The 23,496-nt window shown below is 48.5% G+C and overlaps 1 pseudogene; it reads left to right on the top strand.

The window, feature by feature from the left end:
* Positions 1-22,506, top strand: part of LOC132424100 (eukaryotic translation initiation factor 4E transporter-like) — a 52,896-nt pseudogene extending 30,390 nt beyond the window's left edge.
* Positions 22,507-23,496: the final 990 nt, after the last annotated feature.

Consider the following 23,496-nt stretch of genomic DNA (forward strand, 5'->3'; position numbering starts at 1 on the left):
TTTTAACACATCAGCCTCTCAGACACTCACTATTTATCTCAGGAAATGTGTTTTTCTTTCTGTCTTTTTTTTATTGTTATTCTTTTCTCTGCTATAAAATGCTCAGGGAGTAGCACAGAGAGAGATGAAGGGCTGATACACTGGGAAAGCTCATTTTTAGAGGATTTGATTGATCTCTATCCGCTGTGCTCTGGCTGAGCGGAGCATAGTGCGCGTTGGGTTGGGACGGGCAGGTCCAGGCTAGGCAGTGGAGGTGGACACACTCGTGGGTGCTGAGGATGGAGGCTGGGCAGCTCTGGCAAGGGGGCACCCACCGGGATGAGCTTCTTTAGGGCAGGGATTGGGAAAGTGGGGGACAAACATTTCAGGCAGGACTGCCCTTAAACTAGGTCAGGAGAGGTCCCTGTGCTTTAGAGGATCCCCCCCTTCCTTTACCAAGCTCCATCCACAGGGTGAGGACTCTGCAGGGCCCAGGGAAGGGGGACTGTGTGCCCTTTTCACCTCACTCTGGGACCCCAGAATCCTCTGTCTAAATGACCCTGAGTCCATCTCTAGGAGCCTGCCTGCCCCTCTTGCCCAGGTCTGGGCTGCTGAGGTGACCGGCAGGGTGAACGCCACCCCCAGGGCATAAAGACACTCAGGCCAGAGGGCAGCTGAGGTGTGAGGGATGCTGGGCTGTGAGGGCAGCTTTTGCAGTGGGGGGAGCCACTAAGTCTAGAGTCAAATTAAACTCCCACCCCCAGCAGTGTCATGACATCTCTGCTCAGTGCCCCCAGGCGGGGACCACGCTGCTTGCTTCTCTCTCTTCCCGTGAGCCTAACATGGGCCTGGCTCCAAGTGGGGACCTGGTGAGGGCTTCTCAGGGCTCATCAGGGAGGAGCAATGGCTCCTCAAGTGCACCCAGCGGTGGGATGGACAGAAACCCCTGTGTCCAGGCCTTGGTCAGCTCAGAGCTCTCCAGCCTCAGCTCCGTCCCCCATCAGAGAACCTCCAGGGACCCTCAGGGAGACCCATGGATAATAACTAGTGTGCAATTGTCTCAAATAACATTAGCATTAAGCAGGGCCCCTTCGTCTCCATGGGGCACAGGGGAAGCTGCAGAAGAAACTTTCCAAGAAGGGCGGGAGGCATTGGGCAGCTCCCTGGAATGAGGGGCGGAGCATCCAGCACCATGGGGTTCTGCGAGGTGGGCCCGCCACTGCGTTTCTCAGAAGCCCTGTCTCTCCTGGGAGTTGTAGTGGCCGCCATCTGCCTGCCAGACCTGAGGAACCCGGGGTCTGTCCTCCTGGTGCGCTCCCTGCATCCAGCCGCCAGGGAAGCAGAAAGAGGCTCGGCTTCCAGGTCAGGCCCTGGCTCATCCATGCACTCAGAACCTCCAGCTCTTGCAAGTTCTTTTTCAATTGAAAATACGGAAGCAGCCGTTCACACCATTATGGGCGGTGGTGGTGTCTTAATCAGTGATGTTATTGGACCACTCACCATTGCCGGTAGTCAGAAACATCAGTGGTTCTGCCGGAAGGACTCGGTGGAATGAAGAAGCACAAAGGCTCTGCAGCAGACCAGGCCGGCTCAGCCCTACTGCACCACAGAGAACCCTAGTTTCCGAGAGTCACACTCTCCTCAACTGCAAAATGGAGCTCAGTGTCCCTGTCCACAGGATGAAGGGAGGATGAAATGTGCTGCTGTCCTCCGTGTGCCCCTAGACCCACCCTCACCCACCTCCTCTGCTCTGTGCCCGGGAGACTGACCTGCAGGGGCAGCACCGACAGGGCCCTGCTCCCTCCTGGGGACCCGTTTTCTGTTGGGTCCTGGAGGCCAGGGGCAGGAGGAGAGAGGTCAGGTGTTGGTTCCCCAGGTCCTCCCGCTGACCACGCTTGGCAGTGGCGGCATCTCTCTCCTGTGACCCCAGCTCCATCGGACAGCCCCTCTCCTGTGGCTGCAGCTGTCTCTGGGGTCTGGTAAGTGCCCCCTCCTTTGGTCCCTTCTGGACTGGGATGGCACAGCTCCCCACTGTCACTCACCCCAAGTGCATCAACATCCCCTGTTGGTTTCCTGTATCCTGCCCACACCTTGGTACTTGTCCCTCCATTAAACATTTCAATTACCCCCTCTTGTGTCTGTTCCCCGCTGAGAAACTGACCAATAGAGTTTGGGTTTTTCTTGAATTCCAATGGGAAGAGTGGGCTGGGGGCAAGAGTGGGAGCCAGGAGCTGCTCTGAGTCTTGGGCAAGAGCTGCCTTGAGCAGGAATATCAGGAAACCGAGAAATTCCTGCAATTCTCATTATCCTGCATCTCTACAAGGCACCAAATTAAGGCACTAAACCAGCAGCCATAATCCTCATCTTTTCTCTTCATCTAATTGTTTCGGCACCCATACACCCCAGTAGTGTGGGGAAGGTCCTGAGGCAGTGCAGTGATGCATACTTCCTCATGAGTAGATCCAGCTGAGGTCCATGGTCATGACCTGTGTGTCCCTCCCTCTAGCCCTGGGGTCAACAGGTGGGTGGAGTTGGGAAGCACATCCTGGTGTGAAAGCCAGGAAGTTCAGGGGTCTTTTCCCAATTGGCCAGTTTTGCGTTTAGGAGGGTTCAGCTGTGGGGCACTGGGCAAGTTGCTTAACCTCCGTGAACCTTACTCTCTTCATCTGGGAAATGGGTTAAGACCAGCATCACAGGGCTGGTGTGAGTCCTGAGTGAGGTAACCCAGGTGATGTGCCTGGCCCTCAGCAGGGGTTCCACATGGGTGAGCCCCGTCCCACTGTGTAGAGTACTAAGGATGCTCCTAGAATGCAGCCCCTGCCCCATTCTCCCTTTGACATCCTCATGTCTGCCTTCGTCCCACATCTGGACAGTCAAGGCATTGGGTGGATGGTCACCAAAGCCCTTTTCAGCTTGGACAGTATGGGGCCCTTTATTTCCTTACCGAGCAAGAGCCTTGCAGCCCGAGCCCTGAACCACTGCACACCCAGCCTCAGGAGCCTGTCGAGGGCATTCAGGAGACCCTGAAACCTCCCCTGCTGGGCCCCTACAGCTGCAGGCAGGAGAAGACAGCCCCGCTGAGTAAGGACCCGCTGTGTCCGGGTCCTGGGCTCACAGGGAGGCCCTCTTCCCGCTGAGGTCATGTGCCTGTCGGCAGGAGGGAGCAGAAACCACAGGGACAGACCCTGGGCCCCCAGGCACCCCTGGGAGCAGGGCGCTCACCCGGAGACCTGGGAATAGACACGCTGGGTGCCTGCGTGAGTGCTGGGCGCCTGTGTGAGTGCTGGGCAGCTGCGGCAGCTCTGGCCCTGCAGCCTGTCAGCACCAGGAGCAATTAGAATCCTTAAAAAGCCCTCATTATTTCTCCCAGGGCCGAGGCACCCTTTGGAAAAAGGAATGTTTCCTGCCAGATCGTCCCCTGAAAGTGCGTTTGTCACAGGCTATTGTGTAAATCCGTGTTTGCCCCATTTGAAAAGATGTGATTTATCCACTTGACTGGCCTTAACACTCCCTCTCCAACCTCAAAGTGTGGCCGTTATTAGGAGCCCAGAGAGGAGCCATGAAGCATGACAGGGCGAGGTTGGTGAAGTCACCCCCTGGGCTCTGAGCCCCTCTTCTTCGTGCTGCTCAGGAGAACCGGAGGGGAGGGGACGGGATCGCGCTGCTCAGGACCTGGGACACTTCAGGACGCGGGTCGGTCCTCAAGGAGACAACCTGGGATGCCGGATAAAGGTCCAGCGTCAGGTCCGCTCGTGCCAACTGGCTTGTTGAGGTCCTACTATGTGCCGGCCCAGATGGGGGTGAGGGTGCAGCAGCGAACAGACGCGGTCCCTGCCCCCAGGATCTGACGTCTGGAGTGGGGAGGCAGGAAGGAACAGGTAGACCATCATCCACGAGTATCCCAGGTGGGAAGAGGCTGGAAGAAGGTAAACAGGGTGACGTTATAGCATCTGGCTCTGGGGCTGGGGATGGACAGTGACAACCTTGGACTGTGGGGACAAGGAAAGCCTCTCTGAGAAGGGGACCTTTAAGCGGAGACCTGAGGGATGAAGAGGAATGGCCTCTGATGCACATTTCAGAGCAGATGAACCACCAGGTGGGGGCATCCTGGGCCAAGGCTCTGGGGTGTGACAGCCTCTATGGAAGCTCTGGTGACGAAGCAGGTAGCTCCACCTGGTAGGACCAGAGGACACTTCAGCCAGGTGACAGCAAGCTATTCGCTGGTCCATACCGAGCATTTCACGAGGTGGGGAGAGTGAGGGATTTCCAAATGAAAGACAGAGACAGAAAGACCTGGACCCGGGCAGGCACACGTTAGAACAACCAGCCTCCAGCGTAATGGTGGAGGGTTTCCTTGGGAGGCGTCGGTCTCGAGCAGAGCTATGAGGAATGGACTCTCTCTGAAGGCAAGGAAACCCATTGTTTAAGCAGAAATCAAGTCAGCGTCTTCGAAAGTGTTAGGTCCTGCGACTTCTAAGGCCTCTTCCAGCTCTAAACTGCTACAAGCAACAAGACTAGCTTGGGCTGTATTTGAATGAAAGTTCAGACTTGCTGCACTTGGCTGCATTTGGTTTGGGTTTCCCATCCTCACCCCAACCATCCAGAGGCAGGAGGTGTTCGTACCCTGAATTCTCTGCACAAATGCAGAGCTGTGTGCTGACTGGGCCCCCGAGTACTGGGTCCTGGAGGGGGAGTTTTGGGGGAAAGTCACAGAGACCAGGGCTGGTGGGGGAGACCCGAGCCTCAGTAACCAAGGCTCTCTTGCATGGGGACCTCACACAGATGGACACAGCCGAGGGCAGGGACTCCCACCCTCCTACAAACAGCTTCTCCACTCAGCTCTACGGCCCAGAAGCGCCAGCAGCACCTGGACCGCCCACTGCCCCTCACCCAGCACCCTCGGGAGCAGCCCGCAAGGCCTGCCCCCAATAACCGGCCCCGAACCAGGTCAACCTCCCTCCCCTTCTATTTTATTTTATTTTTTTCCCCCTTCTATTTTAGATCAACCCAGTCAGGCTCCCCTTGGGGAGCAGCAGACTCTCATTTCTCTCCCGGGCTCGCTAAATTGGTAAGACCCTGTGCCTGGCCCAGCAGGCAACAGAGGGAAAAGTTTCCCAGAATTTCAGGTCCTTTGATGGAGAAAGTCTGCCTAATAAATAATTGAGAGGTACCTCGGCTTCCCGAGAACTGTTCCGAGCGGTAAAGGCGCCTGTTCCAGTTCCCTCAGCAAAGCAGAACTTCTGAGCACTCCAGCAGAGGTGAGGAAAAGCCCTTACTTACAGATGAGTCAGGAAAGGCAAGAGGGCTGGGGTGGAGAGAGGCTGGAGGCACCAGAAGAGGGTAGGCGCAGGGAGGGGGCTGCTTCAGGGAAGGATGCAATTGTGCCCCATCCTGAGGGCCCTACTCAGTGCCAAGTGCCTATGGTCAGGATCCCATCTCACCCCCAAATGACCCCATGTGGTGAATCCTCTCCCTGCAGACCCATTGGACAGATGAGGAAACTGAGATGCAGGTAAGCCGAGCCCTTACCTGAAGCCTCCACTGGGGAGGCCTGGACCCTGGCCTGTCAGACTCCAGCCCGCACGCTCTTCACGTCTCTGCTCACCTGGAGGCATTCAGAGACCCATAGGATCCTGGAGTCTTCGGTCCTCTGGACCCTTAAGCTGTGCATTGAGAGATGAGTGTCCAGAAGAGCTGAGTTCGATTCCCGCTTATTCACTGCTCTGGAAAAAATGGAGATAATAATCCCAAGGTCATGGTCTTATTGAAAGGGCGGATGTGTGACATGTGGAACACAGGGTCCTGCACAAAATAGATGCTCAGTGAATTCTGAGTATCACCCACAATAACACACGTTGCTCTAAGAAACCAACCCCAGAATGTATAATGGCTCCAATGCAACAGAAGTTTTATGTAAACCCCAAACAGTATCCTTGAAGGGTGGGTGCCACAAGATGGCAGGAGACTGGGTCTGGGATACCTTCTTGGTGGAGGCAGTCTTGCCAGCCTGTGCCCTCTATTGCCTTCTTGGTTTGCACACTTTGATGAAGCAAGCTGCTGTGTTGGAGAGAACCCTATGGGCAGAAAGAGGGGGCAGTTGGTCCTCTGCCTGTATCAGACTGGCAAAAAAAGCTAGGGAGTTCATGGGATGATCTCAAAGGCCTGGAGTGGAAGTCACATATGTCACTGCTGCTCATATTCTATCGTCTGGAAGGCAGTCACGTGGTCCCACTTACCTGCAGAGGAGGCTGGGAGATGTAGCCTTGCCATGTGCCCAGGAAGAAGAAGAAACATATTTGTGGAACAGCTAGACACTCTCTACCACACCTGGCAAGGTGAAACCATGACCCAGGACACCCGGCAGGTCAACAGTGGAGCCCTCCTTAGAGCCCAGGCTCTTCCCTCTACACGTCACATGGAGTGTGGTAGAGTCACAGGACTGGCCACGGGGACCTGAGACAAGGTCCACCTGAGTAGGGAAGGGAGGCTACAGGTGGTCAACATGTTGCCTTTGCTGCCTGCAGGAATTACGGGTTGGGGGCAGAGAGCCACAGCTCCAGGGTTCTTGGCTGTGAACTTGGTCCAGATGCAGAGTTGGCCTCAGGGCCCCCTTGAGATCAGTTTCCTTATCTGTCAATAAGTCTGCAGTGAGAAGACTGGTCACATGCGGTCATCTGAGTGAGATCTTTGATGCACTCATACTTGTTTGTCCCTTTACTCTCTGGGTCCTGCTTCTCTGCTGGGAAGATCTGATATAGTCAAGCTACAATACTTTGGATAATGCTAGTTCAAAGGATACCTCCTTCCTAGGGGTGTTCAGGTACAACAGGAAGCCTGGGAGAGGGAAGACGATCATGCAGGTCATCTCAGCAACAATTCCATAATTCAAAACAATTGTGCAGAAGACGTAAAATGGCATAGGAAGACTTTTATGACATAGTAAACATAAACAGAAGATTACAGAACAGACTGCACAGAATACTCTCCTTTTTTATTTTTATTTTATTTTTTTGCAGTATGCGGGCCTCTCACTGTTGTGGCCGCTCCCATTGCGGAGCACAGGCTCCGGACGCGCAGGCTCAGTGGCCATGGCTCACGGGCCCAGCCGCTCTGCGGCATGTGGGATCTTCCCAGACCGGGGCACGAACCCGTGTCCCCTGCATCAGCAGGCGGACTCTCAACCATTGCACCACCAGGGAAGCCCTCTCCTTTTTTTATTTTTAAATAGATCTTTATTGGCATATAATTGCTTCACAATACTGTGTTAGTTTCTGTTGTATAACAAAGTGAATCAGCCATATGCATACATATATCCCCATATCCCCTCCCTCTTGAGCAACCCTCCCATCCTCCCTGTCCCACCCCTCTAGGTCATCACAAAGCACCGAGCTGATCTCCCTGTGCTATGCTCCCACTAGCTAACTATTTTACATTTGGTAGTGTATATATGTCGATGCTACTCTCACTCTGCCCCAGCTTCCCCCTCTCTCCTTTATTTATGAGAAAAATATAAACATATATAAACACATATGTTTATATAACCAATATTTGACAGAGTGTTTTTTTGGTGGTGGTTATTATGGGTGGTTTTTCTCTTTTTCTTTCTGCCTGTCTGCATTACCTGTAATGAACCTGTATAATATTTACATGAGGAAGAAAATACTCTTAAAATAAAGGTTGACATATTGTTGTCCCTAAGACTGGATGATGTCTCAAGACAAAGAGATTCTGACCTTTTGTGGCTCTAAATCTTAGACACTGATGGGTCTGAAAATGAGCTGAGATCACTGGATCACTGGATCCAGATCACTGGAAGGTCAGGACTTCTTTTGCCTTTGAGATCCTTAAGAATCGGTGGTCAATTTGAAAATGTTTTAGATTTCAGCTTTCTTAGGTTTGCCAGTTATGCCTTCCTAAATAACAAAGACATCATCTTGATTGATCGGAGTACATGTAAAACATTTCAATCACACTGCATCAGTCTGCTATTGCTGTGTAACAAACAACCACAAAAATCTGAGTGACATACAATAATAAGCATGTATTCCTCACACAATTGCAAATTGCTTGGCAGTTCAAAGCTGCAGATTTTGAATGCAGGTCTGCTCCATTCTCAAGTCTGTAGGGTGGTGAGTGTGGGGGAAAGGGATGCAAGGGTCAGAGTGGGCAGGGTGGAGAGGGGAGGTCTTGCAGACCATACAGCAGAGGAGGTTAAGTTTTATTCCAAGTGCAATAGGAAGGCCTTGAAGGTAGTAGATGTAGGTGCCATGGATCTGAAAATTTTACCATTTTGAGAATTCTCTTTAAGAAAAAGACATAGAATTTGGAATCAAAATTAGCTAAATAACTAGTTAATAGTTATTTAGAATGAGCAAAGAAATTATAATAAATTGTAGGTATCAAAAAGCAAGCAATTACCAGAAAACATAACAGAATTGAGGAAAATCTCACTCTATTTATTACTTAGCATCTTGACACTCCTTCCCGGCTTTCATTCTCCCCTGAATTGTTTGGGCTACATTCTCTATATTCACATGTTCTTAAGACAATGATTTTGTAATATCATCTTCCGTGGAGAGAATAGAAAGTTTAATCAGACTTTCCTCCCACAGAGCCTGATTTTCACGGTTTTCTACAGGGGTAAGGTTGAATTTTTTTCACCTTCACAGTTCATTACAGATCATGCCATGTAAATGTTCAGGACTGTTGTCAAATTTGGGAAGCCTCCTGTCAAGTTCCTCTTATATCTGAGCAGTAAGATTTCAGGGCATAGCAAGTTTTCCTTGCAGTTTCTAATCCTAATTAATCTTGGAATTGACAATGTTCATTAATCACATTACATGGGGCCCAACTGGGGCCTTAAGAGGGGTCTGGAGAGTCAGGGTCCCTGAAGCTTAAGCTTCTCTAGCCTCTGGTAAATTTGCCTTTGTCTGGAGGCTCTTATGGGAGAGGGAGATTATCTAAGCAGAGGGGCTGCTGGGCAGAGGACAGCAGACTCTGGAGGCTGTGGGGTGGATGCAGGAAGCAGGGAGTCAGTTAGGGGGCTTAGTTCAGGCTCCAGGCAAGCAGTGGTGGGGCATAAGATTCTGGGATTTTCTGGGATGTGCTAACCTGGAGAAGGAGAAGGGAGGCCTCAGAGTGGTCCAGATCAGATCTGTTACCTGATTTCTCTCTTTCGTCCATGTCTCTGGGGGCTGATCCTAAGCAGACCTCCTCACTCAAGACTACCACTCCTCATGGAGACCTGGAGCCTCAGCCCCTACCAAATTGACTACAGATGGAGGAGCCAACAGGGACATCATTCTGACTTGTGACGTGATGAGGTGCTGAGCAGATGAGTGCAGTTTGGTCTCCTAATGAGCTCACTGGGGACTTGTGGAGGGGTGGGGAGGAGCCAGGCCACAGAGGAGGTGGGAGGAGAGACCACACTCTGTCTGTGAGGGAGGGAAGAGGCTGCTGGGGCACAGGAAACAAGGCTCTCGATGGTAATACCTAGCAGGCCGTCACTGCCCTGCCAGCTGCAGACTGATAGAAGCCAGAGGATTTGGAAATGGATTTATTGACAGTGGAGAACCTCCACCTCTCACTCCCGAGCCAGGAAATAAAGGCATTAGGCCAATCTGTTACGTTAAGGAAGAGAAAGAGCTCAATAAGTTGCCTGAGTGGAGGGCAGGTGTCACTGCATTGAGGCTGAAGTTAGGGGACATCATTGGCCATGGGTGGCCTCTGATAGCTTTGAAGCCACTGTTATTTCCCACTTGGGTCCCTCAACCAGGGTCACGTAGTACCTAAAGCCCACCCACCTGCAAAGACCATGCAGGTTGGACCGGGCATGGGGATGAAGCCAACGCAGGACCAGAGATGGGAGGGGATTTCAGTGGGGGAGATGGCCCTGAGCGACATGAGTAATGTTTGTTTTAGTCTCAATTAGGGTGGAAATTCACTGAAAACAGTAACAAAAAGGAATGAAATATTGGAGGGAAAAACTCCATCTTCCACAATACGAGTAGCACCAAGGGCTGGGTGGTTGAGGATGCAGGGGGTGGTGCAATTCTGCAGTTTTAAACTGCGAGGAAAGACTATGCCTCATTGAGAAGGTGACTCTTATAAGTTAAATTGTGTCCCCTCCCAAATTCATATTCATGTTGAAGTCCCAATCCTCAGTAACTCAGAATGTGGCCTTTTTAAAAGATACAGTCCTTACAGAGGTAATTAAGTTAAAATAAGTTCATTAGAATGGGCCTTAATCCAGTATGACTGGTGTCCTTCTACAAAGGGAAAATTGTGAGATAGACACACACAGGGAGAATGACACATGAAAATGAAGGCAGAGATTGGGGTGATGCATCTATAAGCCAAAGAACAACGAATATTGCCAGAAAAGCACCAGAAGAGATAGGCATGGAACAAATCCTCCTTCACAGCCCTCAGAAGGAACCAACCCTGCCAACACTTTGATCTAGGACTAATCACCTCCAGAAGTGTGAGACAGCAAAGTTCTGTTGTTTACATCACTCAGTTTGCGGTACTATTATACAGCCCTAGCAAATTGATACAGTGACATTGGATGAAATACTTAAAAGAGATGAGGAAGTTGGCTAGGCAGATTCTGGAGAAGATGTTCCAGGCAAAAGGAACAACTAAGGCAATGGCAGAAAGAACAGGTGGACAGCAAGGGAGGATGACTTCAGGGGTAAGTGGGGGGTGCAGAGCAGGAAGACCTCACAGTCCACTGGACACCTTTGGATTTCACGTTGAGTGAAATGGGGAGACACAGCAGGGTCCAGACCTAACAGTTTCACAGGTCCACTCTGCCCACTGGGTAGAGAAGAGCACAGGAGGGAGGGGGAAGCAAGGGGACCAGGTGGGAAGCTACTGCAATGATGCAGGTGAGAAATGATGGTGGCACAGGGCAGGTGGTGATGGGGATCAGACTCTGGACCCATTGTTGATGGGAGAGGAGATAACAGGGTTTGCTGGTGAGCTGGGTGTGAGGTATGAGGAGACGGAGGACTGCGAGGCTTCAGGTCCAATCAATTTCAGGATGGAGTTGTTGTTCACTGGGCAGGAAAGATGAAATCTAAGGTGTGCAGTCCTTGAAAGGCAGTGACCTGGTGATTGGAGAGAGGACAGGTGAGTTGATGGACAGGCCACAAGGGACTGAGTTCTCTAACTCAGCATTGCAGGGGTGATGATCTGAGAAGACAGCAAGCTGGCAAACCATTGACATTCTTCACCCTTGGCCCCCTTAGCTCTGACAGCCCAAGGGAAAGAGGCATGAAGGAGGGTGTGGGAGGGACATCTGGGCCACAGCTCATAGAGACTTAATGAGATTTGCCAAGAACACGCCCACCTGCTGACCCTGAAAACTGAGGAAGATCGGTCCCCCAGGGCAAAGGAAATGATGAATTTGCTCTGAAGGTGTTTGAGATGGTGAACCCAAACAGAATGTAAGGACTACCCAGCTCACTGCCCCACCCAGCCCCACACCAAATGGCCACCCCACTGAGATGAGGCATGACCAGCAAGGAGAAACACAAGACCCACACACAGGAAGTGCCTCCTGCTAACAAAAGGAAATGCACACTTGAGCAAAAGATGGAAGAACTTGCCTCCTAAGAGGAATTACCCAAGATCCAGGATCAGGATGACTCAGTACAAAACAAAACAAAAACTCAAAGAAGAGAGTGAGATTCAAAGAAGAATTATCTGTGGAAGTTATAAAATGAGAGAAGAAAAATGAGCTGGTCTACCTCTTAGGAGAGAAATGAAACAAATGAAAACATTGCAGAGATGAATGTCGCATAAAAACCAACCACAAAGACGATATATCATAACTGGAGATTCTATCAGGGAAATAGAAATCGGCTTCAGGAAATCACTCAAGTCAAAGTGGAAGAAAACAAAGTTGTAATAACGAATGCAATGAGGACAAAGGACATGAGAGACAGAACAAGGAGATCTGGTATATTCATAATGTTGCTGAAGAATAGAATACACACACATGCACACATAGTTTCCAAAGAACCCCAATATGTTATACAACATCAGGCTACATTTCCAGGGCACTTGCTTTGTGGCAGGACCGGGGCTAGGAGTTCAGAATCCCAGTTGCCTTTGTGCCAGCTACAGGTAAAGAAAGCAGATGATTTGATGAAAATAAGAGAAACAGGATAAATGCTAAAAAAAATAGAAAATTTCCTCTGGAGTGTGGGCTATCATTTATTGAGTCACATGTCAGACACTGTGCATTATTGTATGTGTATGTGTGTATCATCAACAGGTTGGGAATGAGTTGTGTATGAGCAGCATATGATGGAGCCAGAATTCAAGAGCCAGGTGTGTCTGCTTCCCAGTTCATCCTCCTTCTCCTTGAGTGTGCTGCCTTCAGTCTCACATCAGCTGCAAGTCATCCATCATGTCTGTAAGGAAAGCACCAGCGATGGTAAATCCTAGGGGTCTTGTTATTAGGGCTTATTACAAGGGGTCTTGTCCTCCTGGGGCTGGGGAGGAGGACATGACTGATACCCGTGTGAAGAGCACAGGTGTGTAAATAATTTCCATACCCAGGCAGGTGGGGCTTGGAAGAACAGTAAGCAAATTCATCAAGCAAAATTACAATCCAGGGTCAAGTCTCTTTGCAAGATAAACAGTGGAGTATCCATCAAACCGCAGCTGGGGCCCAGGATGAGCTAAGAATTCAGGATCACAGGATAATGGGAGAGACCAGCCGTTAGAGGGGACACGTGCCAGAGGAAACAGGGTAACAGGTCTACTGAAGAAAGAACATTTGAAGACCATTCTGTGCTGAGCAGAGGAGAAATGCAGGCTGCCTGCCTCTGCTTTTAAGATGGCCTGATGGGGTTCGCTACCTTGCTTGTTTAGCCACAAGCACAGAATATACGATGTAGGAATGATTGCGCTGGAGCTGTGAGTGGACGTGGAACTGTAGCACATAATAGTTCTTTGAGTCCAGGGCTGGGTCCCTTAGTGTTCATCCCAAACTTTCACTTGCTTTTTGGCAGTATTAAGATGCTTCTGATTCCTTATGCCTCCTTTGCCTGGTACCCAGGTTCCTCACTTGGGGTCAGTATCCCAGAATTCCACTCATTAAAAGAGGGAGCTGAGGAGAAAACCTCGAGGATCGCCTTCAGAGTAGACTCAGGGAAAGAGACAGATACCGAGTGGACAGATGGAGAGGTGTGGGCTAGATGAGTCGGGGGCACAGAAGCCAGAGAAGAGGGTTGGAAGGAGGAATCAAGTTCTAGGAGGCTAAGGGCCAAAGTGAGGGTTTGGTGGTGAGAATCGGAACTGAAAAGGCAGTTTTGGCAGCATGGTGGGCTAAGAAGCCAATTTGCAAGAGCTTCAGAAGTAGTGGAGGAGGAATAAGAACATCTTTCCAGGCAGCCCAAGCCCCAGCATTCATTCCTGCATCAACCCTACACCACCAACCCACCCCCACCTGTGTGTCTCAGACTACCTGCTCCAGCGGGATAAACACTTCCCATTGCCTTACTTGCATAACCTTCTTTGCACCTGTGTGTTGACCTTTCATTCTGGAACACCTTCCTCCCCTCTCACCACAAAACCCTGTTTTGGAATCCAGATTCTTAGTATTGGAAGAGACCTTAGAAATCACTCAGTGGTCAACTCTTTCATGCAAAATTTAAAGAAACTGAGACCAAGAGAAGAACATGACATGTAGAAGGTCACACAGCAAGAGAATGGCAGGGTATGTCAGTCATCTATCCCATAATACTGCTGCATGATAAACCAGCCCAAACTTGGTAGCTTCAAACAAAAACCATTTTCACTCATGTCTGTGGCTCGGCAGCTATGGCTCTGCCGACCTTGGTTGGGCTGGGCTAGGCTTGGCTCCAGACCATGGGTTTGGCTCAAGTTCACTCCATGAGTCTCTCATTCGTCTGCTACCAGCAGGCCAGACAGGGCATCCTCTTTTCATGAGGTCAGAAGAAGCACAGAGGGCAAGCTCAGCCACACACATTGAAAACCTTTGCCTGCATCACATCTGCTAACATCCCACTGACCAAAGCAAGGCACATGGCCAAGCCCAAAGCCAAGCGGCTGTTCCCAATGTTATACACAATGTTAAGACACAAAGAACTTATAGGCAACCATATGAACGTGCTCACTACCCAGAGAGGCAATCCACAAAAGAAGATTGAAATGGCCCATAAGCAGAGGAAAAGATGTTTTTCAACTGATCAAAGAAATGCATGTGCAAAGAGAGGTTTGTTTTCCATTCACCAGATAGGTAAAGATTAAGAAAATTGACAAACCCACTTAGCTCATTGGAAAATGGACACCCTCATGCCCCAATGAAAGCAGTGCTAATTGATTTAACCCTTTTGGAAAGGCAGTTTGGCAATATGCGTCAAAATGTAAAATGAGCTAGTCTTTTTTCCTGATCATCTCACTTCCAAGGAGTCTATTGATGGAAGCAATCACGTAAACTCACAAAAAAGAGGTGTGCTGCAGTGGTTCATTGGGGTGTAGTTTATTTCATAAGATCAAATAGCCATAAGGAAGGAATTGATTTGTTAAATTAGTGCAAATCTATAAAATGGAATATAATGCAATGATATAAAATGATGTAATTCTGCAACTATTAAAGTGGAAAGACATTCACAATACCTTGTAGAAGAAAAACAAAAAGTGGGCACAGACCCAGAAGCCCATTTATTGATATCAAGAAATATAAACAGGATAGTGACCAAAATGTTAGCAATGGTTCTACTTCAGTAGTACAATTTGGGGAAATGTCTACTTCTTTGTATTTTTCCCTAATATTTGAAATGTTTATGATGACACACACCATTTTATAAAACACAAAACTTTAAAAGAAATGAATTCAGTTTAAGCATTTTTGCTCTGAAAAAGACATGAAGAACAGTTATGGTAATAAATCGCACTAAATTTTGAACAGAAAAAAAATCTTTATAATAATTTTCTTTTTTGTTGGTTTTCTGGTAAGTTAACTGGAAAAATTTTTTAATGTAACTTAATTAGCCCTGCTTTGGGATTCAATAGAAGTATTAATTTTACCATGTGCTTTGAAAGTGCTTTCTTTAGTGCTCTTTACTTTGGAGGGAGGAAGGCACTGTCTACCAATTACTTATAGGTCAGAAGCTGTCACATGACAGCTGTTTCTGACTGTTTCTGCCTGGGGACCATATTCTAAGCACAGTCACGGAAATGCAAGAACACATATTCAGAATCACAACTCCAAATGTATGCTGACTCCAGTCTGAGCTAACATTTATCAGATATTTACGATGTTCTAAGGACGTGACATCCTTGGTTTCATTCACTTTTCATGCCTACTCTTTGATGGAGGTATATTGATTTATGAGGAAACTGAGAATTGCACCATTTAAGGGACTTAACTAGGATCCTGAGGTTCGTAAGTGACTAAGTTCCAGCAGGAGTCACACCTCACCCCAAAATTCCAGTAAACGATGGAAGGTACCAAGAAATAAATCTAGGAAACTATGTGCAAGACCTTTAAGGGGAAGATTATGGAACTTTATTGAAGGACATAAAGGAAAACCTGAATAAAGTGAGAGATATAACATGCTTATAGATGGGAGGACCAATAGTCTAAAGATGTCAATTACCCTCCAAGCAAATCTATGAATGCAGTGTAATTACAATTATTAAAATTCCAAAAGAGCTTCAGGTAACACTGAGTGGCTGATTCAAAAGCTCATATGGGAAATAATTTTGAATAACAAGGACAACTCACCCTCCCCAACACCAAGGTTTATGATAAATCTCTCGTTTTTCAGACAGTGTGGTGTTGGTTTAGTTCAAGGTAAAGAGGCCAGTGGAGGGACAAGAAACAGATGGGATGTGTGCAGGGACTCCATATACAACAGAGAGAGCATTGCAAATAAGAGAGGAAAGATAGATGGCACAATAAGTCATGCTAAGAAAGTGACTATATGTAGGGGGAACTCCTTATGTCTTATAGGAAAGGTAACTGTGCAAAGTAAAACTTTACTATGAGAACTATGAAAAATAAAACTTAAACAATAAGAAAAAATAATTCTCTTTAATGACCTTAAAAGGGAAAGAATTTCTTAAACAAAACATGCAAACGTCCAAACTGTAATGGAAGAGATTGATAGAATTGAATACAATAAACAATAAAATTAAAAACTTGTCTATGATAGAAGAATTAGTCAAAGTTGAAAAAGAAAAAAAAATCACAGCCTGGAAGAAGATATTTGCCATGCCTATCACCAATTAAGATTATCATCCAGAATACACAAAAATTTCTTACAAATAATAAGAACATGACAAACTATCCAATAGAAAAATGTATACAGAGAAAATAGAAATGCATGACCGATAATCAAAAGATATTGATTATCTAGTGACTTCCTCACTAGAAGTCAGAGCAATGCAAATTAAAATAATAGGGATATGTCACCTCACACTCTCATGCATGGCAGGTGAAAGTGTACATTGTTGCATACACTGAGACTTGGCAATGTCCTCCAAAGTCAAAGACATTCCTACTCTAAGACTCAGCAATTCCACATCTACGAATAAACCACAGAGACACTCAGGCACATGTGCACAAGGAGACAGGCAAGGGGGTTCCTGCACCATTGTGTGCAGTAGAGACAACATAACATTCTAAATATCCATCACTAGGAATATGGCTATATAAATTGTAGTGTAATCACAAAAGGGAATACTACAGAGCAGTTAACATTAATGAGTTCTGTTTGCAGATATCAACCTGAGTGAATCTCCTAGACATCTTGGTGAGTAGAAGATGTCTGTGGCAAGAAGACATGTGTGTGTCACTATGGAATAATGACTGTGGAGGCTGGTTCAGCCCCAGCATCAACACTTCTAGCTGTGGGTCCTTGTGTAAGTTGTCTTAACCTCTTTGTTCCTTGGCATCCTTGTTGGGGATAACAATGCCAGGGTTGTGGTGAGTAGGGAACGTATTACTGCATGGAAACAACTTAGAATGGAGCTTGGTGCACAGTAAGCACTTGCCAAATATTAGCTATTTTGGAGATATACATATATGATATCTTAGAAATTGTGGTCCCCTCTGTGGATGGAGAGTAGGGAATAGGATTGCATTCAGAGTTCAACTGCACTTGAAATATTTTATTTCTTTAAAAAATAAGGATAGGGGCTTCCCTGGTGGTGCAGTGGTTGAGAGTCCACCTGCCGATGTAGGGGACACGGGTTCGTGCCCCGGTCCAAGAAGATCCCACATGCCGCGGAGCGGCTGGGCCCATGAGCCGTGGCCACTGAGCCTGTGCGTCCGGAGCCTGTGCTCCACAACGGGAGAGGCCACAACAGTGAGAGACCCGCATACCGTGAAAAAAAATAATAAAAAAATAAAAAGTAAGGCTAAACAGATAGCATGAGAAATTTCCTTTATGATGACGTAAGTGTTTGGTAATGGCCACATTGGCAATGTATGGATCTGTACTTCCCATAAAACGGCAGAGAACTTCACAAACAGCACACGTACACACAAATGAATACATATAAAAACTGGTGAAATCAGAATAAGGTCTGTATCTAGTTAATAGAATCGTGCCAATGTTTTTTGGTTTTGTTTTCATTTTTTGGTTTTGATGTTATACTATAGCAAAATAAGCTGTTACAGTCAAGGGAAGCTAGGTAGAGGGTACCCAGGAAGTTCAGTGTGAAGAGTGCCTATTAGGAAGCACCCCGAGATCCACAGCTGTGGGAGGGAGGGAAGGAAGCAGGGCTGGTGGGGGAGTTGGGGTCTGATGCAGTCCGGAGGGTGGCCTCAGCTGACCACAGGGAGCACAAGAATGAAATGGCCCAGGGGAGTGGTCAGCCTGGGGCCTTAGTGTTGGTCCTCTGTCCTGCCCCCTCTAGTCCTGGGTGTGTATCTGGGAAGAGCGGGATTGCAGCGCTTCTCCAGGAGAGGGAGTTCCTGGAGAGCGGGCATAGGGGCTGAGGGGACACTGCCGTGCACCACCCAGACACCCCCATCCCTGAAAGAACTTGCCATCCCACTTCCTAATACAGGCCCTTCATGCTGAACTTCCTCCCAGACCATTCCCAAGGCACCTGCTGGAGGAGGGACACCAGGGTGGAGGCCCAAGGGGTTCCTGGGGGTACATGAGGAGGCCAGATGAGGTCAAACCGCCCTCCAGGCAGGATCAGAGTCCTGTGGCCTTGCAGAGCCTGTGGTGAGAAACTCAGACGCTGCCCCATGAGGGCTGCCCAGGGCCCAAGAGCAGCCGGGGAGAGAGCAGGCGGGGTGGCCATTGGGCCGAGGTCACGGCAGCACTTCCCGTGGCTCATCTCTTACTTTTAGCCCAGGTGCCTCTGTGACAAAATCAAATACCTGAAACATTTTCACTGCCAACCCCCTGGTTCTGCACTGCAGAACTTTGTCAACAGGGGTGAATCTGGCTTTTTCCCTTCCTGTATCCCTAACTTCTTTCTCAGAAAGTGAGAAACCTGGTGCTCATTAACCTCCCATTTGAAATCAATCTTCCAATGCGGCCTTAGCTGCCCGACTTCACACTCCCCCCTGGTGTGAGCCCACCCCCTCACCCCACTGCTTCCCAGTGTGGACACTCCCTACTCACTGGGGTAATTTATTCCATGCCTGTGGTAAGCACTTAATAATTGTTCATTGGGTGAAAGAATGAATGAACGAATGAATGAATGTTAGTTATCTCCAACCCCTAGCATAGTGTCCATGGCAGTTTATGATACTTATATTATTAATAAATGAACAAATAGATATGAGAAGAACAGTAGAACCCAGGAACTCATAATTTAGCACAAATCAGGCATGAAGTTTATCCTTCATGCATCTGCAAACAATGTTCTGCTGAACCATTTGAAAGTGTCGGCAAGATTAGGAATGGCATGTCTGTCCTATTAATATTCATAAATTCATTGCCCAGAATTGACTTCAGTGATGATATAAGACCAGGAGGCAAAGACTGATGTGGGGTCCTAGCAGTATGAGAGGAAGGTCAAGGTCAGAAGTGGGCCTCTTGGCTCTGCTGCTCAGGAGGTGCTCTCACACTGCAGGTGGACATAGTAATAACAATAAGAGGGTAATGATAAATGATGGAGATTTGTGTGTGTGTGTGTGGACACAGCCACCCTAGGAGTTGAGTGCTATGGTCATCTCTATTTCTCAGAGGAGGAAACTGGGTTTGGGGGGTCTGGGGGACGAGAGTGAAGGCCACGCAGAGCAGCCCTCGGACCAGCACGAGGGGCAGAGAGGAACAGCGGCCGAGACACTGAAACTGTAGACCAAGGAGCCACGGACAGAAGTGTGGGTGAAACAGAAAATGGAGATACTTTCCTTGAGCTGAAGAAGCAACTGGCCTCCAAATCCCCCCATCACTATACAAAATATAAGGATTTCAGCTCTGGGATGCCTCACAGAAATCAGTGTCCTCTGTATTGACGTTTCCTTGAGAGGCGAACTCCCCACAGGAATGCTCTTTAGTGTGCTTGCCTAGGGAGGAGCTCTTGAATATTTAAGAACTCCCTCATTCCAAACAGAAGCCTCCGTGCCTCTCTGAGAAATACGACAGTGATGGTGTCTAGGACCCTGAGAAGTGGCATGCCTCCCTTTACCCAGCTTCAGGACGGAGCTCACCAGTGGAAAGTCTGAAGAAAGAGTTGGATACAGATCGGCCTTCCCTGGTGTGCAGGATCGTAGATCCTCGAGAGCATGTGAAAGAAAATGACTTAGATGTTGTTCTCAGCCCACAGAGACGAAGCTTTAGAGGACGCTGCCACGTGACCGCTGCTGTTAGCTCCTGGCACTCAGGAAGCCCATTGGATAAAGACAGTGATGTGCTCCGTCTGCTTGGCGGATGAAGGATTGGCAGTGGGAAGATAATCTCCCCTCGGACCTTTGAGAAGGATTGCTGTCTTAGCCATAAGGACCTGCAAGACTTGAGAGACAGAGACTGAGAGAGGGACTACAAAGACAAGCGTTTCAGGAGGGAGTTTGTGGATAGTAAGCGTGTCTTTGAGCGTAGAAGAGATGATTCCTACACAGAAGAAGAACCAGAATGGTTCTCAGCTGGACCCACAAGTCAGTCTGAAACCACTGAGCTGACTGGCTTTGATGATAAGATACTGGAAGACGTTCATAAGGGGAGAAAAAGAACAAGGCAACGGACAGCCTCTGTGAAGGAAGACGTAGTCGAGGGCAATGGAGGAGTGGCCAAAGAGGATGAGGTGGAAGTCGTCCTCTAACAGGAGCCTGCTGCTGATCAGGAAGCGCCAAGGGATGTCGTCTTGCCCAAGCAGTCCCCAGGAGAATTTGACTTTAATGAGTCCTTCTTTAACCTTGATAAGATGCCATGCTTGGCTTCGATGATAAAAGATGTTTTGGGAGAAGGGTCAGTCTCTGCCGGTTGGTTCCCTAACCCGAGCCGATCAGGAAGCCGATCCAGCAGTCTTGGGTCAACAATGCATGAAGAGCTGGAGAGATGTGCAGGTCTGGAACAGGCCATCCTCTCTCCCGGACAGAACACGGGGAATTATTTTGCTCCTATACCATTAGAAGACCATGCTGAAAATAAAGTAGATATTCTAGAAATGCTACAGAAAACCAAAGTGGATTTAAAACCCCTCCTTTCCAGCCTTTCTGCAAATAAAGAAAAGTTTATAGAGAGTTCACATTCAGGGGTTGTGCTTTCAGTGGAAGAGGTAGAAGCAGGGCTCGAGGGCTTGGAGGTGGACCAGCAGGTGAAGAATTCAATTCCCTTTACGGCAGAGCATTTAGAGGAGACCCTGAGCATTGTGAGCAGCAATTCACAGCTCAGAAAAGATGGAGATATGACTGCGTTCAACATGCTAGTGAGCACCATGAAGGCAAGTGGGACTCTGCCTTCTCAGCCCAAAGTCAGCCGAACCCTTGAAAGCCCCTGCTGAGATTCCAGGCCAACCTGTCCCTAAGAACATCTTGCAGGAACTTCTGGGTCCACCTGTTCAGAGACCTGCTTCTTCCAATCTTCTGAGTGGCCTTATGGGGAGCTTGGAGCCTAAGACATCTTTACTGGGCCAAAGAGTACCCTCTCCTCCCTTGTCACAGGTGTTTCAGTCAAGAGCAGGCTCAGCAGACTACCTTGGTCCCAGAATACCGTCACCAATTTGTTTCACACCAGGACCACAGCAGCTTCTCGGAGATCCATTCTAAGGCATGCGCAAGCCCATGAGCCCTGTCACAGCCCAGATGAGCCAGCTAGAATTGCAACATGCAGCTTTGGAGGGGCTGGCCTGCCACATGACCTTGCAGTGCAGGCAACAAACTTCTACCAGCCTGGTTTTGGTAAACCGCAGGTGGACAGAACCAGAGATGGATTCAGAAGCAGGCAACCATGAGTGACCAAGTCTCCAGCACCTGTGCACCCAGGGAATTCCTCTTCCCCTGCCCCAGCCGCCTCCATCACAAGCATGCTTTCTCCTTCCTTCACTCCTACCTCAGTGATTCATAAGATATATGAGAGCAAAGAGAAAAGCAAGGAGGAGCCAGCATCTGGAAATCAGCTCTTGGTGACAGTAAAGAGGACACTCAGAAGCCCAGTGAAGAGAACCTGCTGTCATCCAGGTCTGTGCCCACCACTGATTGAGACTCTTCTCCCACTATAAATCCCAAACTGTCAACCCTACAGTGGTTTTCATCTTCCACCCCGCTATCCCAGACCAAACGTTACACCAAAGAACAAAATTATCGACCTAAAGCAGCTGGGAGAAAAACACCCACCTTGGCGTCCCCAGTTCCAGGAACACCTTTTCTCCACCCTGACCACAAAGTCCCCCTTGTGCCCCATGCCCACATTGTTCAACCTGCTCTCCAGCTTCACCCAGGGTTGGTCCAAATGATGCTGGCCCAGGGAGTACATCCACAGCATCTTCCAAGTTTTCTCCAACCTGGTGTGCTTCCTCCTGGGGTGGACCTGAATCATTTACAGGGAATATCTGGCCCAATCTTGGGTCAACCTTTTTACCCTTTACCTGCCACTAGTCACGCTCTCCTAAACCCTCGTCCTGGGACACCTCTGCATCTGGCATTGATGCAACAGCAGCGACAGCGCTCAGTTCTTCATCCTCCAGGCTCTGGTTCCCAGGCAGCTGCTGTCAGCATTCAGACGACTCCTCAGAATGTGCCCAGATGGTTAGGCGTGCCCCATGTGCACTCCCAGCTAGAGCGCTGCCCCAGCCATAGGAGCAGCTCCCCCCATGGGCCTTGCCAAATGGTGTGGCTCAGATGTGCAAGAGCAGCCCCTGCCCTCCATGCCCGCCAAAGTCATCAATGTAGATGAATTGGAGTTACCGACAGTGAACAGGGCAGCAGGCTTGCCTAAGCGGCTTCTCATGGCACCCTGGTTAGGACTCTGTGTCCTCATCTCATGTTGGTTTATGGGCTTTTACTTTGTAGCACTCTGTGCGAAGCTGCTTAGTGGCACCCAGGCACTAGGTGTGGTCTACATTATGATGGAAGGAACTTAACCAATCCAGTGGAGCCTACATGGTCTGAATACAGGATGCAGTGTTGTCAGTCCCGGAAACAGTCTTTTTTTTTTTTTTTTTGGTAAGATATGTGAATGAAGTGTTGATGTCTTCACCAAGAGGTGGCACCTTAAGAGTTCTGAGGAAATAAATGTATAGACCCTTATGTACAGACCTGTGTATAAACAACTTTTGTACATACATATAGGATAGCTTTTTTGAACTTATACAGCTGTATGTAAAAGTAGCTGATATTAGTTAAGCCTATGTCAACAGTTTGGATTTTTTTTTTTTTGCCCTTGTACATCTGGAACTTTTTCTTTTGGTTGATTCAAGTTGCATATGCTAAGTGTGAAAAAAAAAAAAGAAAACTGGGTTTTGTAAACAGGGCGGATTCTAGTTTGCCCCTTCTTCATGTTGGTCAATCTTTTCTCAGATGTTGAAACTCTGGCTCCCATTATGCTTGGTATTTATTCCTATGATCAGAGAGATGGAATCGTTGGTCTACTGTCACTCAGATTCATGGTGAACAGTACGACATGTGCATCTAGAATGTTGGTTTCATAAGTTCACTTTCAGGAAATGCTCCTGCAGGAATGATCATGGGCCTCAGGATACCATGTGTTTAAACTGAATGGAGGGGCTTCCCTGGTGGCACAGTGGTTAGGAATCTGCCTGCCAATGCAGGGGACATGGGTTTGAGCCCTAGTCTGGGAGGATGCTGCGGAGCAACTAAGCCCATGCACTGCAACTGTTGAGCCTGTGCTCTGGAGCCCACAAGCCAAAACTACTGAGCCTGCATGCCACAACTGCTGAAGTCCACATGCCTGATGCGCATGCTCTGCAACGGGAGGGCCCACTGCAGTGAGAAGCTCATGCACGGCAACAAAGTGTGCCCCCGCTCACCACAACTAGAGGGAGCCGGCATGCAGCACGAAGACCCAACACAGCTAAAAATAAAATAAATTTTAAAATATAAAAACAATTAAA

This window comes from Delphinus delphis, chromosome 1 (genome assembly GCF_949987515.2).
Source record: "Delphinus delphis chromosome 1, mDelDel1.2, whole genome shotgun sequence".
Lineage (NCBI taxonomy): Eukaryota > Metazoa > Chordata > Mammalia > Artiodactyla > Delphinidae > Delphinus > Delphinus delphis.